This window comes from Amblyomma mixtum, chromosome 2 (assembly GCF_055824585.1).
Source record: "Amblyomma mixtum isolate Tamu chromosome 2, ASM5582458v1, whole genome shotgun sequence".
NCBI classification, from domain to species: domain Eukaryota; kingdom Metazoa; phylum Arthropoda; class Arachnida; order Ixodida; family Ixodidae; genus Amblyomma; species Amblyomma mixtum.
The window spans coordinates 315,276,880-315,296,362 of NC_143013.1; the positions used below are offsets into that span (position 1 = coordinate 315,276,880).

At 48.1% G+C, this 19,483-nt stretch overlaps 1 protein-coding gene across 2 annotated transcripts in view; it reads left to right on the forward strand.

The window, feature by feature from the left end:
- Positions 1–19,483, forward strand: part of LOC149365052 (uncharacterized) — a 347,207-nt gene that overhangs the window by 34,957 nt on the left and 292,767 nt on the right. For both annotated transcript variants that reach the window (XM_089575127.1, XM_089575126.1), the window contains exon 2: positions 7,306–7,408. The gene's annotated coding sequence lies outside the window, so the exon portion shown is untranslated. The remainder of the gene's footprint in view (positions 1–7,305; positions 7,409–19,483) is intronic.

The window sequence follows — 19,483 nt, forward strand, 5'->3', positions numbered from 1 at the left end:
CCTGCTGCCTCTCCTCGAGCGCCATCGATCCGCTCTGTCAGCACGTCTGCCCGTCTTGTGCAGAACAGGCCACGCTTCCCTCGTCAGTGCACGCACAGGAACACGCCTGCTGCAGCACCGAGGATAACGCCTTCGTTGCGAAGTGGGCGCCCTGAAGGAATCTCTTTGGTTCGTGGTGGGGTTTTATTCCCCAAAGCTACTGAGCTGGGGGAACCTGTGTACACCGTCTGATGTTCGCTCGGAAAGCCGCCCGGCAAACGTCGGCACGCCTAGTGGGAATTTCACTTTAATTTGGTTTCGTTAGTTTACTTAGTTCATCTCGCTTATAAGGCACCCTTAGGTATTTGCAAGATGAGATTGTAAGCAGGTTGTTAGAACAGTAACGCCTCGGGCATTGTGACGACACATCTATCACTAGCATCGCCAGCAACAACATCTGATGGAAAACGATTTCCTTCAGCCCTCCTTTTCACGGTAAAAAAATGACTGAAAACAATAAGATTGCATATAAAGGGTGTTTCATCTAAGACATTACACATTTAAAAAAAAAATAGGCGTATTGAGTAAGAAGAGCGCTTTTTTCGGTATAGTATTGTCAGCGGTATAGTACATCAGAATGCAGGTAAAACGTACCAACTATGATAATGGTTACCTAATCATGAATAGTTAACTTTATAACTATTGTTTGAATTTTGAATTTGATTTGAAAGTTTATTTCAGGCAGAGACGACACAAAAGTACAAGTCTAAAAGCCTAACAAAAAGGCACGGAGTGCATTCAACACAACACATCAGCGTGCGGTGAGGGGAAAAAATGGATAGGTTACGTGCATTGAAGAGCGGATAAAAAGGGTAAACATAACACAGGCATTGGCACAGAGCGGGATTGGGGGGTTAAACCAGTAAAAATAATGCAGACATTCAAAGCAACCGGACATGATTTAAGAAGTCAAGTTCACCCTAAAATAGCAACAAGTACGCATTCAACTTTTTTTTTTAACACTGCTAACGAAGATGATTGATCTACTAAGGTCATGATGGCAGGGGGAGGATTTAAAAATGTGGTATAAAAAATAATTGTTGTCGAGTGCCCCAATTTGTTCATATTTTATCCATGTCGGAAGTAGTATACGTTGTGTTGTATTCGTGTTCTTTCGATAGGTTTTTTTTTTAAATCTATTTCATTAAAGGGAAGCAGAAATTGTTTTTTGAGAAATCGAGGTTATTGAAGAATGAGAATCTAGGAAGCTTCTAGGTAAAGCATGGAAAGTGTTTTTGCATTAACATTTAAAGTAATGACGTACTCGTCGATTAAAACCACGATCGATTAAAACCACGTCGATTAAAACCACGTCGATTAAAACTCGGTAGTGACGTCATTGTCGCTGAAATTTCAGATGTCCGCTATCTCCGCCTGCATGCTGCTGTGCGTCGTCCGATGCCGCCAAGCAATCGCGAGCTTCATCTTCGATGGCGTTGGTTTTCTTCCATGAAACAACTGTTTTTTCGCTGGAAACGTAGCGCCGTCGTACGTGGCGTCATTATTGAAGCCTCGGCTGGTCGCTGTGTACTGCAGAGAAGCATGAATGATCAGGTCGCTTAATTCGGCTATTACGCACCCATCTCAAATGCTAGCTCAAAACGATTTCGCAGGCTTTACCAGCAATGGTGGTTTTCTAATGTTTTTCGAACGAAACTCCAAGAAACCTGCGAAATGCGGAGAGCTGGATGAGTACATCGTTACACTTTAATGCTATGGTGTCATCGATATGCCTGTCATGAGGTCGAAAAATAATGTATCTTGTTTTTTAATCTTTGATTATAATTTGTTTTATTCTGAGCGCCAATCATAAAATTCCTTCGTCACATATTCGCTTCTCGTTGAACAGCACATACATTTTCCCCAGAATATTACTGTTAGGCTCCTTATTTATTTAGAAACGTGTAGCCCACAGTAATGAATATCAATATTAGCTTTTAGAATTTTAATAACGTGGTTACCATCTACGCTATGGCCCAACAAATTTCGGCTGAATCGAGCCGAAATACATGAGCTTTAGAGAAGCTTGCAGGCAAAGCAAACTCTCCAGTGCACGTAACTCGTCGATATATTCTTTCTTTCTCTCTATAGTGGCGCTTAGATCATACCAGTAGGGAAACTCCGCTTCCAAAAAAAAAAAAAATGGCGGGGGCTTAGCTTTGGTTAAGCCTGGTAGGTTGCGAAAGCAGGTGTTTTATACTGCATATGCAGCGCCTCTAGTGGGAAGAGCGCGGCGCGCCGTGGCAAACGGCTGCCGTTACCCGACGAGCCGAGTTGGTAGCCCGTCTCTCGCTCCTGGTATGACGCCACGCCATAACGTCACTAGCGCCTCTAGCGGGAGGAGCGCGGCGCGCCGTGGCAAGCGGCCGGCGTTACCCGAAGAGCCGAGTTAGTAGCCTGTCTCTCACTCTTGGTATGACGTCACGCTGTGACGTCACTAGGCATGGTATAACGTCAGGGATCATTCTGAAGATCAAACGTGGCAAGTGGCCGCCGCTACGAGAAAGGCCGTTCTTGGCAGTAGTATTGCTTTCGCGATAAAATTACTAGTCCTAGTGTCCACTTCCCGAGTGCTTACGGAGGGCTGCGGCATCTAGAACCGGCCACTAAAAGATGTTGCCATATGTTGTCATTATCTTTTGAAAATTTATATTTTTGTTCTTTTACCTCTTAATTTGTCTCTAAATCTCTGCTACGTATATGAGTTCTCGTTAATACACCTGCTCTATTGATTTCGTTGCGAGATGTTCGCATGTTTATCAACAATCTCGAAGTGTGCGATTTCAACGCAGTTTACTTTACCGACCGCGGGTGTCGGGGGAATCAGTAATCACCCGAACTTTGGACAGCTCGGTCAACCAAAATTTGATACGTGAAACCTATGGGTGCCAGCTGGGCGGAGGCTATTGCAATCGCACTCGCCATCAAAGCATAGGACAAACAAATGCGCAACTCCCACATTATCACCGACACGCAGGCTGCGTCTCGGGCCTTCACCAACGGCCGAGTTCCCGAACGTGCCTTAATTCCGCTGATTGGGGGCCTCCTTTCATCACGGTCATGTCACCTGTGCCCCCAGAAACGAAGGCCTTGAAGGCAACGTCAAGGCTGACACCTTAGCTCGTGATTACACCAACAGGGCGGGCACCCACAGCCCAGACATGTACGCTCGGCTCGGAATTTCGATGGAGGCGAAATTCTAGAAGCCCGTGTACTGTGCTATGTCAGTGCACAGTAAAGAACCCCGGGTGGTCGAAATTTCCGGAGCCCTTCGCTACGGCGTCCCTCATAGCACGAGTCGCTGTGGGACGTGAAACCCCCACAAACCAAACAAACCAAGTACAGTTTCGTGGAAAATTAACGCACTACATGCCTCTGTAGGGCACGGGCCTGTAGGGACAGTAAAACAGAGGCGCAATTTATCCGATCTTTTGCTTGTCGGGCCAAGGCAGGGCAGTTGAAGAATTCAAATTACTGCCTACAACTATCACTTTATACTTCTAATGTACGACTTGCTGCAGGCTGGGTGGAATGTCTCGGCGACGTCACCCATCGCCATTGACCCCGCACAGACTGCTCCTTTCCTACAAGGCTCTGTTCCTCTTTCCTCTCCGTGCACTTTACTTCTTGCACCCAGGGGGAGAATCAGGATCGATTCTGCATCGAACGAAAGTATTGAACGGGCAATTCAAAAGGCATGACAGCAAGGAAGAGAGGCCATCTTCTGTTTAGATTACCGACAGAGAGAGAACAGTCTTGAAGTCGCCCATGGGTAAGATCAACCTTGAAAGTCAAATTCATTAGCTTCACAGGGTTTTCGACTCACAGTTCTGGCATGTTAAGTAACAAACTTGGACATTCCACCGCTACCTAGTGCTGGTGATCGACTGGTTTCTAGTGCATTTGCTTCTGACCTTAGCTTCTGCCACATTTGGATGGGCCTCTAAGGGAGACACAAGTCAGCCAGGGAATTTTGTAAAAGCGGTGCAGAAATCTGGTATGTTTGCGGTTACGTTTGTTTATACTCGGCAGTTTGATCTCAACACAAACATTTTACAGGGGGAGGAAACCATGGGCCTCTTCCATACCGGCTAATTGGAGGATCCTCCGCTGAAGCCGTAACTCCGTACACCATCCATTGCGGATGTAACTGAAAGAGGAATTGGCGCTAGAGTCTGTAGCAAAGAACAAGATCTAACCGCAAGGAGGTTCTGAAAGAAGAAAAGGTATTTCGCTCTCTCTCCCTCTCTACTCTTTTTGAATTTCTGACTCGCGCGGGCGTTGCAACCGCCACGCATCTTTTGCGTGTTTCGCGAACTTCGTCAGCCGCGTTATCTCGGACGCTTTCGCCTGCTTTACGGCGCCGGTAACAGACATGATTCAGTAAAGTGGAGAACCGGGCGAATCGGTACCTGATTGTAGACAGAAGACCAGCGCAAAGGACGGAAACAAAGAACAGGAACACAGGACGGCGCTGGCGTTCTGTGTTCCTGTTCTGTGTCTCCGTCCTTTGCGCTGGTTTTCTTTCTACGCTCACAGACACTTTGGGGTCGTGTTCCTTCATGTGTTAGTGATGTCGGTGCTGCGACGGTGGTGTTTGGTTTTGTGCTCGTGACCTTCTAAACTGCGAAGAGTGCAGCGAGACCTGTCGAATACGACGGGAACCTCTACCTGCGCTCGCTTTCTTGGGAGCCACCACTCATTTCGGCACCGTGGTACACGGACTATGATTTAGTCACAGCTGTTGACGAAGCAGTCATCGGGTTTGGTCCGGAAAGAGTCGGAACGGCTTTGGAACCGATTATTCAACTGTATGTTAACTGAATTTTATTTGTATCGCGTATATCAGCATGGACTGCGAATGAAACTGCTTGATAGTCTTGCTTTCACGCGTTTACAAAAATGCAAAAATTGTTTTGCAATTATCTTCGATTGTAAGGTACATCGTGAATGCATTAAATTGCCTGCACTCACTGTGCACAGACTGATCATACTGCTTTGCGTGAACATTATGCAGGATTGATCTCACATGTATTGCGTGAATAATGCACGAAATGATGTACTGAAAATGTCACTTGCGCCGTCTGACATTTACTTCACCTCTGGTGCGTCGACACATATTATCTGCACTTTACGGAATACTGTAGCGTATAGCATATAGTGTATTTTGAGAATGATCTCTTTTAGACTGAAGGTAACCGGAAGCATATATGCGTCAATAAAATCATGAAAAAATATGTTCTCTGTTCTCTATTCATTGCCCTGCGCTGCGGTTACCATTGTTGACCAGCAGCGCAATAAATTTTAACATGCTACTACAGCAAAGAAATAGTGTACGAAAACCCAGGTAACGTACGGTCCGCGGCCGTGTGCAGCAGCCGGACAACGATACATTCGCCCACATTCCCTAGCGGGCTTGATGTTGCACCAGTCCGCGCGTGAAGCAGACGCCTTGCGAAACCCCCCACCTGCGTGCTTCGTTCGTCCGTTGTCATGGAGATAACTCCTACACAACTCGCTATGAACGTAACTGAAGGAGGAATTGGCGCTACTTTCTGTAATTCGTGTCCGCTGGGAGGTATAGGAAGTTTCTCTTCCACTGCTTTTAATATAGTGTATATAGTGGGCGACACCATCATCGTCATCATACGATGCTGCTGCTGATGCTGCTACTGCTGCTGGTGCTGCTTATGACGATAGCAGGCGCTGAAAAAATACGCTCGGCAACAAAATGCTTAGACTAACGTGATGATTGTATTTCATTACAGCTGGCCATACCTCGTAAGTTTGAGCAAACGCTCACAGCATGCATATCGTACCTAATGACTCATCATTGATATGAATGGACCGAAGAAAATTTATTTCTCTCCATGCTCTGGCTACGCACCTGTGTGGACAATAGGAAAGAGCGCTGAATGCAGAGCTGCAGATTCTCCATACAATACGAATCAGCACGTCCCAGTCGCTCGCTCTCAAGCGTCAGTCTCAGGTTTTATTTCAGCAGGGTCGAAATAGCTGCGATGAACATTGTGTATGTGGATACGTGCACAATTAGTTTGCATCAGATCTTCAACTCCGAGGAGCTCCTACAAAAAAAGAAACTCTTTTCCACAGAGGGATATCGTTCCCTGTCCACCCAGCACCGCAGGAAGTTTACACAAGCAATACTCGATACTTTCTATAATCTTCGATGCTCTGCTTTCTGTGTTTTGATGTAAGGTGTTTGACTCATTTTGTTTATCAAGTATTCTCAGCATCCTAGGTAAACTTATTGCTTTATGTTGTGATCACAGGTCTCATATTCGTTTTATGGTGTCAGGTACTACTTTGATGGCCTTCATTGCCCGAATCACGCTTCTTAAGCAGCTTTTAGCCCCGAATACCCTCCAGCAACTTTCTTAAAGATAAACTGCATTGAACTCAATTGAATAAAAATATATATTCGGAATTCCATTCTATTCCTGCATCGAACCAAGCATCGCTAGGTTCTTGAATATGTACTGCACCATAGCCATTGTCGCAGAGTGCCATATTCCGCGTAGTAACTGTGGCCTGGCTAAAACATCTTGTCACTGCCTCTGATTACAAAGTGTTAAGGTATCTTTCTTGGTTCGAGGAACTGTGTGGACTCGATTTTTACGCTGAGAGGATGATTTTAATTCAGTGAAGTAATAGGTAGCTTGGCCAAAATTCCCCGTGGCTACGAAGTTTTTCTCTGAACCAGGTGTGGTCGAAGACCATGTTTCCCAGGCATTCCACATCGGAGGACTCGTGAAAAGCTTTTGCACCCATTGGGAAACTAGCGGGTACTACGCGGTACCGAGCATAGCACACAGAATCCGTATTAGTCAACATAAATCAACCGATCACATGTTCAGTGAAACCAAAGAATTTCGATGTTACAGAGGTTCCCGCGGACATGTTTCTTTTTATTTACATAACACACATCGTGAGAGTAAGGTCCTTTTCAGTGAAGTTTTTTTTTTTTTTTGCCGCGCAGTCATGTTGCTTGAATGCAAGTATGCGTATACCACGAACATGACTGACACTCTTCGAGCGGCGTAAGCCGTTGAACGTTTCCTTGAAGCAAAACGCAACATCAAGTAGGATCTGCCCGAATGCAAAGCGCGGCTTGTCTTAAGTGAGCGCGCATCGATCTCAGTTCTCGCAATAGAGCATGCCTTCGATCTCAACGAATCTCTTTTCCTCACTGACTCCAAGTGGCGCATATCTCTTTTGCCGACTCTCGTTGTTTCGTGCATGCAGGCACCGCAACCGGCGTGACGTTGACTCCAGAGCACCACATTGGTGACTGACGGCGGTGGTGGGAACTTTGCCGAACGCTCGTTCCCGATGTAAGGAAAAAAAGGTACGGCCACACACCTTCTATTCTTTTTCTTCCTCTGAGCTCTTTGGCCTGTAACCGAGGCTTACAATGTGTGCGCAAGTGAAATTTTTCATCGCTTCCCGACTTCCCTGTTTTCTTTTATCGAGTAGATTAGCATACCAGGTAATCTTGGTGAAGCAAGAACATTTTCACTCATTTTCCAGCCGCCGGTCTCTACTTTCCTGCATCGTTCCTCTAAGTGCAAAGCCTTACATCGAGGAGTTAATTCGCCTAATGTACATGGCTGCGTTGAAGCGAGTAAGCCAATGATGGCGATATTGGCAAAAACGCTTCGCGTGTTGTATCTTTCTCCTTAGGAAAACTCGCTGCATGCGCACACGCGAGCCGCTTTCCGCTACCGCGGCCTTTCGATTCTTTTTCTCTTGACTCGTTATTTGATAACGTCAACGCCAGCTTGCTCGTGTGAGCATGTGCTTTCTTTTATCGGCTTTGTCCATCGCTTCTTCGGGCCGGAATTCTCGTCGCTTATTGATTTCTGGTTTCATGTCACCTGTCGTGATGGTCCTTTCGTAACTTCGCCAGTGAAAGGTTGACGCGTGCGTGCTGGCGTGCCATATTGTGCTTACATCGACAAGCCGGGCATGCGTAAGCTTACGCCTTCTCGGTCCACATTGAAAGCCACGCCCGAGGGGTATATACATGGACATTTGCTAGGCGTGTCCGCCGATGGGCGGGGAAAGTAGAAACCACTGTTTTCGATTATCTTCTTTCTGCCTTTTGTGTGCTTCGTTGTTATTTTCACTTGGTAGCGGTCTCGCTATTTTTTTACCTAGGTCGCCGAACGAGAAAAATAAGCAAACAGGCGTAGTAACACTGGTCCTCGTTTCAAAACAAGCGTGGGCGTTTTTTGTTTTTGGTGAAGAGCGCTGTCACTGGCTGGTTCCAAAGCTTTTTCTTCGGGTTTGAGACCACTTCCTAGTGGTAGCGCAACCTGCTGATGAGAAGATATCTGTTCTGTGGTGAACAAATTGCCTAAGCCTGTCATGAATAAATGAAACGATGTCTTCGTATAACCGGCTCATACATTAAGGACAAGAATGCGTTGCTCGCATGATGTGCAGTCCTGAAGGAATTAGAACTTTTACAATGAATAAAGAGTGAAAAATCTAGCGTTCATCCAAGCTGCCAGTAACCGATTTTCTTCCGTTGCCTCTTCGATGCCGTTGACGCAACTTTGCGAATATGCGGGTATGCCATTTCTGGTGGCGACAGCTGTCTGTCTGTAGCCTCTCTGTTTGCCGTAAGTGGGGCCTGTTGATGATGAATATGATGTTCTCATGCTTGATGGCGCATACCCACGGCGGGGGATTGGCCAGGGTGCATAGCGGGCCTATTACGATCGCTGTATCTGCCATTTCGGTCTCTTTCTTCACTAATCGTACACAAAATCTGAAGAGCATGGCGTATACAGTGAACAAGAGTTCACGGGTGAACACTTTCCCTTCGTGCACAACTGTCTCCTTCCCGAGTCTTGCGTTCTGTTCAGCTCTTTTCGCTGCTGTCTTTTTTTTTTAAGTTTAAAATAGCAGGTCTTTCATATAGGTATTCTTCCAGTGCTTACCATGAGAAAATGATTGCGGAATAACCACAAACGTTTGCTTTTAGGCCTCACCGAGAGAAAAGCAACGCAACAGTCACGTGCTGTCATTCTCCTCCTCCTCCTCCTCCTCCTCATCTTCATCATCGTAATCCTAACTACATGCAATGCGGGCCCACTAATTAACCCTGTCATGTTTCAGCTACGGCGACCTTATCCCAGCAAGCTTCCTAATAGCACCAGCGCACTTAACTTTCTGCCACCCCCTGCTATGCTTGCCTTCTTTTGGAATTCAGTCCATTACCCTGAATGACCGTCGGTTATCTTCCCTTCGCATTACATGCCGAGTCCATGCACATTTCTTATTCTTGGTTTTCACTAGGATATCATTACATCGCCTTTGTTCTCTGAAACACTCTGCCGCTTTCTTGATTCTCTTTCCATAGCTCTCCGCGTTGGCCTCAGTTTACTTCAAGACTTTTCGTTAGCCTCCAAGTTTCTGCCCCATAGGTGGGTACTGGCGAAACGCAACTACTGCACACTGTCCTCTTGAGCTGTACTCGTAAGCTGTTAATCACGACCTCGGGGTATCCGAAAAAGGCACTCTACCCCATTCTCAGCCACTATTTGCATTTCAAAGGACGCTTCCTGAATTAAAACCTTTGAACAAGGTTCCGGAGCTCGCGAAAACCAGTGAAATATCTCCCCATGGCCAGTGACGATATCGTGTCAGTGGAGATCTGGGTGCACGATGCAACGTGATCAGGCATGCAACTCGTTCTAAACCCACGGAAAACACGAAGCATACATGGACACACTAGGTGCTAGACAAAGTTTTTGTTTTTCGTTAAATGGAAGAGTATGCTAAAGTTGTTCTGTGAAAATAACAGCAGTGTTGAAAGGTATCGTCTTCTCCAAGAGTCACCAGGCTGCATGGTTTGTTTCTGGTTCGTATTGTGGAGTACCTATGGCACCTGTTTGACTCGTATTGCGTGTAATTTAAGGAGAACCCTTGTCTGCACCTTCCGAGACTATTTGGTCTTTAGTGGTGCAGCACGGGCTTCACTGTACGCCTTAGAAAGAAACCCCGCTGTGTGGTTACTTTTGGCGAAGATTGTAAGTGCTGGTACTCTGAAGGCACTGCAAGAACGCGATATTCAGATATGAATTTCATTACAACAAACGTGAAAGCAAAGACTACAAGCAGCGCAAAAAACTTCAGTTGGATCGCAATGAAGAAGCGCTATTTTATATGAGAGGCTTTATATAGAACTCCTGAAGTCTCTTTCGACAGAAAAGAGCTTGCTAAGCAGGGCTGAAAAATGTCAACGGAGAAATTTAGTCTGCCTCAGTTTGCATGAGAATCATTATTATTAACGGGACCACAGTGCAGTGATGTGTGATGTATTTCATACAGAAAAGTTTTAACCTGCTATAAGGACATGCCCTTTAAAGTCATTCAAGATGGGTACAGAATCATTGAATAAATAAATAGATAAAACAGATTGGACTGTAGCAGTCTAGTTCCAGCTGAAAATGTGAACGATGCAGGAAAGCGTTCGTATGCCTGCCTACACGTCGCATATTTACCAAGCCTGACTATGGCAAACTACTCCCCACTGATCCACTGCGAAAAAATGCTAACGATGATAGGAGTAGCACGCCAACCTTTTCTCATTCTTCCCCTTTCTCTCGAATGTCAAAGATCTGGAATGAAAAAGTCGCTGTTATACACGTCACTCAGGCTCGGCTTTTTCTAATAACAAATATATCTCGACTTTTCACGTTTTCCCGTACATCGCTAGCAGCTGCTGTTTGTTTCCTTCCTGAGTGCTTCTGGATTAAATTCGGAGAGCACTGTACTCTGATAGAACTTCGTCATCAAAAAAGACAGAATGTTCTTGAGCTAAATATTACTGCAAAAGTAGCTTCTTGGGTAGAGTAATTTCTCCCTGATGTCTTTTCGCAGCCGTCCGGAAGCATGATCAAGAGCAGCACACAACTTCAAAAATAGTTCGCAACAGTTAAGTGCGGTGCAAGAACAGCAAGCGAAGTATGCTCAATTTCATCTTCGTCGGTCGTAATTTCCGTTTTCTTCTCTTCCTTTCCAGCAACTGTGTGGGCTCACAAAATATTGCAGAGGTTTTGTTTCAGGCTAAATTATATTTGCAGTTAAAGATCAAAGAGAATCTATCAGGAATAAAACTCCAAACGTAGAGAAGAGTGCTAAAATGGATCGGCAGGGGTAACAATATTAGGAAACGAAGAAACAACTACTCTGTGGGACAAACATGATCGACACAACAAGGCCAGCGCAGAGTACGTCTCAACCAGTTAGTCGTACCCACGCTTTGCGTTTCCGTTCCCATTTAAATTTCTGTGTACGGCTTCTATTAGGAAGACTTACTGTTTTGCTCAAGGAGGAAAAAAGAAGCAGCAGGCAAATATTACGTTCAATCACGTTTGCATACTATAAGTTTGCGTGCCTTGCTAATAAGTACATTCACCTAACCAACGTCTTCAAACATGTTACAAAATTCTGAAATGTTTTATTAATGTAAGCAAGAGCATTCTCGGATATCCTAATGTGCTTAAGTATAGGGCAATAAATAAAACTGCGAGTTTTAATCTTTCACCACGAGTAAGTATAAGAACTGATTTCTTTCTTGCTTGAATCGAGTTTGGTGTTAGCCGCTTGTCTATGGCCTGAGTTATCGGCAGTTCAGTAAGCCGACAATGTACATTGCAATAAACTCCAAAGGCATTGCATAGAGATATGGCTACAACAAAGTACCACGTCCCCCATGTAAAGCGGATGCTGAAACCGCTAGGCCAACGCTGCGGTATTTAACTAATTTTGTTCTGCAAGAACGTGACTGATCACTGGCACATGGATCACGGGGGTTTTCAATGGCGATTTGCAATGACCTTTTGGCGCTATGTCCAGCCTTGACATGAACAACCAGCTCGTCCTTCGTTAAGCCTCGCCTCCTTTGCCCTCATTCGCATGAAACGCAAGTGGAGCGCGCTGGCGTGGTAGTTACGTCATCACGTAGCTGGCAGTTACGCGGACAGAGCTATGCGTCGGCAGTCGCCGAAGATAGACAAAGTACACTTTTCCGGGCACCTTTGATCCCCTCCCCTGGCCAAAGCAATCGGAGGACGGTGGGAGACTCACCCTTCGCCGCGCCATAAAAGATGTCTACCTTGCGCTCCGCCTTGACAAACGCCTTTACCCTCCCTCTCATCCATCACTCACGGTACCGGAGTCTCGCCTTCTTCGGCACATCCAAATGAATGAAGTTATCACCCCGTCCCGCCTCTTTCTATATCGCTATCGGTCGGATCCTTCCTGTCCCAACTGCCCCTGTATCTATGCGGACCTGGCCCATTGCCTCTTCTATTGCCAGGCTGCTCAGCAGTCGGGTTCCTTCCCCCCACCCTCTCTATCCATCACCACCTGGCTCAACTTGCTTGGCGCTGAAGGGGAAGAACAGCGACTTCTGGTCGCCCAGGCGGTCGACATGCTCGGCCTATAAATTATGGTCGAATAAAGGTCTTTTACTACTATATTTCAGCAAAAGACAGTTGTTGCCTGAGTGGAAAGTGGAAAGGGGGGTGATCCTAGCCTTTGAGCTTACAGCGCCCGGCGACGCTATAAAGCGCAGGCGCTGAGATCGGCGTCCACGCGATAGAGGAAAATAAAGATGGGCAGCGCGTGCTCGGAGCGCACGCCCGGCACGGGCTGTTCGTAACTAGAAGCCTGCCATGCTGGTCATCTTGCTCGGATGCTCCGCTGCGACCCCGCAAAATCTTCAACAGTGGTGACCCGGCGAACCGTGCCTTCTATCCCAGCGGCATCCTAGCATGGCGTACTGGCAGGACCCAAGTTTCGACCCGCCGCTCCCAGCGTTCCGGCCTGCAGGCGTCGGCGGGTGGTTCGCCCAACTGGAGGCTGCGATGTACCTGAACGGTATTACCATCCAGCCGTTTAAACACGCTGTCCTTTGCGACATCCTCCCGCCCGACTTTCTGCGTCGGCTCACCTACTCTGCCTTCGGCTGACGGCCATACGATGAGCTGCGTGCGGCCGTCTTGGCTGACTTCGGCGCCTACTATGTTCCGCCGCCGCTCTACGACGCAGCGGACCCGTTTTCGCCGCCGCCAGCCTCTGGCCCTGCACCGGCCTCGCTCGCGCCCACTCAGCCTTTATCAGAACCTGGCCCGCCTCAGCAGCCCCTCGCCGCCTCGCCGCCACTCCAGTCCAGCGTCTCCGACCCGACTTCTTTAGCACCGACCGCACCAGTCGCTGCCGCATCGCTTCCGACAGCACATCCTGCTACTCCGGACACGCTAGCAGCACTGTGCGACGACTCCACGGCCCCAAGTCCGCAGTCATTCCCTCAGCAGCTCGGTGAGGTGCCTGGCCCACCGCGGTTTGACACGTCAGCGAACTCACCGACAGATGCGCCTCGCGCCACCCTGTTCAGCGCCTCCGGCCATACCGCCTCCAATAAGGACGATACAGCGTCTTCGGCACAGCCCGGTGAGCAACTTCTCTCATCTCCAATAGTGCTGCCGTTAGTCGAGCTCTTCCTAGACGACTGCCCCATTCCGCCAACTTCTGTAACCTACTGCGTAGCATCGCTGCCAGCCGAAAGCTCACCTCCCGCCTCATCGCTCATTCCGCCACAGCCGTCAGTCACTGACCTGAGCGATCGTGCTAAAGGTGAAGTGAGATTGCCGCCACAGCAGCATATGCCACATACCAGCCCCACTACCCCGGCGGCCGCACCGCCTGCCCAAGAGGCCCCACCCCAAGCCCATAGTACTGTCAACCACTTCTCGAGTCTGATCCTGGCAGCTCGACACTGTCGCAGCAAGCGTCTGCTTTGGTGCCTGACTTGAGCTACTTTCAGCAACGAATGGTCGAGCTACCCACACCGAGTAGTGCGGCAGTTCTCCATTCACCAGCTGTCTCTCGTGCTGTCAGCCAGCCGTCTGATGTAGCAGTCTCAGCTGTACGGCCTGTAACTGCCACAACCTTCTTGCAGCCACCCACCACCGACCATGCCCACACGCCAATCAGCACTGGTCAATCGCTCCGGACTGCCACTCCCGCTTCACCCAAGCACCTGGCATTGAGCCCAGCAACTTGCTCCGGCATCGTCACAGCTGTCACCGTTGTATCGACGAAACCAACCAAACAGCTGCCGTCAGTCCATGGAGCCGCTTCGGCCGCTCCTGTGCTTGTGACCGCGTACACGGTGCGTCAGATTCCCATTGACATCAGCTGCAATATTGCAACACCGATGACACTTGTATCCGCGGGCAGCACTACAGCCGGTGACGGCCCGACCATGGCCTTCCCTGCCCCCATGTCTATTGTATTGTCAGCTCGACACCCTGCATCATTCGCCCGTTGCGCAGCAGCCAGGCTCGTCCACCTGAGCCCGCGCACTCCACCCGACGGCTCTTCCCGGCCCCTGACATGAACTTACCGGACCCTCCATCTCCCTCTCCATCTCTGGCTACTCCATCTCTGCCCCGTCGGTGCGCAAATTTCGCCGTTCCGTCTAGGCGGGGGGCTCTATAGCGCCCTGCGACGCTATAAAGCGCAGGCGCTGAGATCGGCGTCCCCGCGACAGAGGAAAAATAAAGATGGACAGCGCGTGCTCGGAGCGCACGCCAGGCACGGGCTGTTCGGAACTAGAAGCCTGCCACGCTGGTCATCTTGCTCGGGTGCTCCGCTGCGACTCCACAAAATCTTCAACAAGCTGTTCCAAATAACGCTAAGAGATGCGCGGAAAAACGCTCCGCGTAATTTGCTTGGTCAAGGGAGTTGACAGTTACAATTTTTTTTTTTGACTCAGGAATGCCTTTCCTGTTCCAAGGACCCCACTTTTTCAATCTAGGGCATTATCCTGGATTCCGTTCTTTTTTCTGTTTACAATTCTCGCACTGAAGGCCTATAGACTCTGCTGCTTTTTTCTTCGCATGCCATTCGCACTGCGTGTCCCACTCAGTAGTTCCACTATTATCCCGCAGCAGCGCCACGCTTTTACACCGGTCAACAGCGCCGGCAAGGGCTTAGCGGTACCTGGTAATGGCGCACAACTTCGCTAATAAAATGGCCTGCTGCGCAGCCTTATACTCATCTTAGATTCACGAACAGAAGCGCATGAAGAAAAAAGTAGGATCCTTGCTTGAAGATTAAAGGCGATACGACCAATGGAACCACATTAGTGGCCGGTTCCTATAGCGGAAGAGGGCAAGCTTTGCCGCTGTTGGCCTTTCACAGAGTGAAATACCCCTTCTTTCGTTTCCCGGAACACTTTTCATGAGCCGGAAATCTAAAATGCGGTCTGTGCACATGCAGGTCACGTCGCTAACCACCAGATGGCCCTAGAAGGCCGCCGTTCATCTCCCCACTCGTAAGCGACAGGGACGTGCCAAGAAGGCCAGAATCAAGTAATTTCGTCACAAGTTACAGCGGATGCAGTCTCAGACGTGGACTGTGGCAGCACTGCGGCTTAGAATAGTTTCAGACGCTCCTTGTTAAAAAAAATTGGATAGCCCACAGAAACCAATGACCACAGAAAAAACACAAACACACACACTACACCGGCGCGGTCTCGAAAACTGCGCTTTACGGTAGCGCGAACAAAAATAGAAACAATCAGAATAAACGAAAGGTGGGGGGATTAAAAACACGAAGCCCGGTCGGCTACCTTACACATGGGAAGGACAATACAGGGAGCGAAATAGAAAGCCGAATGAAGTTCAGTTCACTTCTTGGTGTGGAGCGTGTCCATGTTGTCACTTGGTCTCTAACAACAAATAACGCTCGTAGTCAATCTAGAGAGTAGCACTCAAGCTTTTATCTCTAAAATATTTGAGGAGGAGGAAAAGCTGAAAAATTGACAGGATGGTTACCACTGTTTAACACAAGATTCGGCGACCGAAGTTGAGACATTTATATTTTACGTTATGTTGAGGCCGAGAAATTCAGAAGGCCTTCATATCTGTATCGTTCTAGACCGCACTTTTTAGTTTCATTCACATACTCGTTTCTCGTGTAGCTCTCCTCTCCAGTCAGCCGCTTAGGTGCGCGGCGCCGCCGACGACCCTGCCCTCGGCCAACGCGCTTCGCAGCAGCTGCCGCAGATGAACCATGCTACATTCCTTCGCTTTCGCCACCCCCTCCTACTTTCAGGGTTCACATTCTCCTGGGTGTTTTCGTTGCAACGCCTGCGCCTTATGCTATCTCAATGCCTTCCTCCTTCCGTGGCACCCCCCTCTGGTTACGCTTTCCTATGCTCTCGTCATACCCTGCTACTTCTATGATAACCATCCTCTGGCTGGCGATTTCTCCTCTCACCACATCTTCCCCCTTCCACGCCTTCCTACGCTCTCTCAATACTCCCTTTCTTGCACGGTAACCCTGCTCCTCTATTCAAAGCAGCTACCCTCCGGGTTGTTTCTGTGGCAACCACCCACAGATTGTGACTGATTCTTCTGCACTAGCCATACCCTCCGCCTTCTGCGCTAACCATACTGCGGTTGGGAATTCCTCCGCTACCTCCACATCCTCCTCCTACTTTCCGGATGTTTCACGTGGCAACCAGTCTCCGGCGTCGCCTTCCAACGCTCTCGCCACACCTGCCTACATCCCCAGTAACTACCCGACGGGTGTTTCCAGTGGCAACTACCCTTACCACGCCATATCTTCCTCCTCCTATGGTAACTACCCTCCAAGAGGCTCCCATTGCAACGCACCCATCGCTTACGACGACCCATGCAGCTACTACTACTACTACTACTACTACTACTACTACTACTACTACTACTACTACTACTACTACTACTACTACTACTACTACTGCAACTGCACTGCAACTGTAGTAGCAGTTGCAGTAGTAGTAGTAGTAGTAGTAGTAGTAGTAGTAGTAGTAGTAGTAGTAGTAGTAGTAGTAGTAGTAGTAGTAGTAGTAGTAGCTGCATGTCCCAGTGGTCGTCGTAAGCGATGGGTGCGTTGCAATGGGAGCCTCTTGGAGGGTAGTTACCATAGGAGGAGGAAGATATGGCGTGGTAAGGGTAGTTGCCACTGGAAACACCTTCTACTGCAACAGCTACTACTGCCGCCGCGGGGGCTCAGTGGTTATGGTGCTCGGCTGCTGACCCAAAAGACGTGGGTTCGATCCCGGCCGCGGCGGTTGAATTTCTTTGGAGGAGAAATTCTAGAGGCCCGTGTACTGTGCGATGTCAGTGCACGTTAAAGAACCCCAGGTGGTCGAAATTTCCGGAGCCCTCCACTACGGCGTCTCTCATAGCCTTAGTCGCTTTGGGACGTTAAACCCCATAAACTAAACTAAACTAAACTAAACTGCTGCTACTACTACTACTACTACTACTACTACTCTATTACTACTACTACTACTACTACTACTACTCTATTACTACTACTACTACTTTTACAACTTCTACTACTACTACTACTACTATAGCTACTAATACTACTTCTTTCACTACTACTACTACTACTATACTAATACTACTGCTACTTCTTTCACTACTACTACTACTACTATACAAATACTACTACTACTATTATAGCTACTAATACTACTTTTACTACTACTTCTTCTTCTACTATTACTACTACTACTACTACTACTACTACTACTACTACTACTACTACTACTACTATATCTACTACGACTACTACGACGACGACGCGAAACCCAGGAACGGGCACTTACAGCTGTTATGAAACTAGATGTCTACAGCTGATTGCCGGCTCTTGCGAAGAAGCCCGCAATTGGCACCAAGGCAAGCCCTCACGAAGAAAACAGCGACAAGCAACACCAAACACTGAAAGTAAAATGGGGAGATTATTCTCTTTCTCTCTAATTTTTTTTTTTGCGATAAAATTAAGCGACTCCACCAACACCTGTGTGGAGCGCGCTCGGACTGCTCCTTGCAGCCGGGAACGTTACCAGTCACGTGACGTTAGTCACGCGCTACTCATGACGCCTTCGTTACGTGAGCGTTCACGCGTTGTTACGTGAGCGTTCACGCGTTCACGCATGTTACGTTACCAAAGGAAGATGAAGTAATGTATTGCGGCATCGACGCCGCTGCTCACGCGCCAAGTCAGCCGCTAGCAGCTTCTGTGTAAAAAGAAAAGCTGCAGCGCCTCGCTCGGGCACCGCTCTCACCCGCAGAGTTCGACAACGCATCGATTCCTTTGGGCGCTGTTTACGTTGGTCTCAAATGAGCCAGATCGCTATCCCACGCGGCTCAGCGACAGCTTGCAGTGATTTGTGGGTGACACAGTGAGCCCGAGCGCACGCGAGCAAGGCACTTGCGCTGGTGCACGGTCACAGGCGTCCCAGCTACCCCCGCAGAAGACAGCGATGAGCCAGACATTGACGGCACCAAGCGTTCGAAGCTGAAAGGTTACGGCGATTGTTGTCATGGAGATAACGATTTTCACGCGGCATTCTTGTCGGTGGCGTATGTGGTTTCGAGAGTTTCAATTTCAGTCAGTGCTTTTGCGCAACGCGGACGCCGCTTTAGGGACGCGGCCTAACACGTGGGCGCTTTCCTGCAGTGCGGGGGAACAGACGTGAATCAACTGTCCCACAGAGTATCAGCTACGGCGCCAAGCTGAGCAAACGAGCGTTGGTAGGACGGAAGGCATTTCCGATTTACGGATTTTTCACGCTTCACACAGAAAAAGACCCTTCCGTCGACGATCGAGATTTTTGAGATTTGGCCCTTTCAGCGATTTCTATGGCAGCTTTAGCACCCGGCGAAGCAGGGCAGAGATTGCGAACGCCGGTTCATGGTGTGGCGGCACGAGCCCTATGGCTTCCACAACCTTGTTTTTAGCTGTACATGAATGAAATTGTATAGCGAACTAATAACGGTCGCGGCACGTGTTTGCTTTTTGTCGTCCTGAAAATGAAAGCGTTAATTTTATTTTTATTCATAAACGTAACCTAATTAACTTTAGCTTGAAATAAGCAGATGCGGCTCTCTGTATTGATACGTAAAGAAAAATCTTTGAGAAGGCCTTCCAGACCGCCACAAGAGGTCGTATGACGGAGCGTTAGGAAACGTGCTGATCTGTCAGATATACAAAAAAAAAAACAGGTCATGGTCACCACACTGAACATTTTTGTCATTCCACTGTCATATATCAAGATAATTAGAATAGCATGCAGACAGCAAGGCTACCGAATAAGCAAAACAACATCGATTGCCACTTCGCTCTTCATGTTATCTGTGTGTGTGTTTTAAATTGCTAAAAAAAAGAAAACTAAGGGGTGGGCTGGCATGGAAAAGAACAACTTTGTCTCATATCGGTTCCTGCATTTCGGCTAGATATATATAGAGTCTTTAAGACGCATAAATGTGGCAGTATTTCATCACTGAGTGTGGTGCTTGTCTGCAGCGCCTCCGATTCCAGCCGTATATGGGTAAAAGCTATT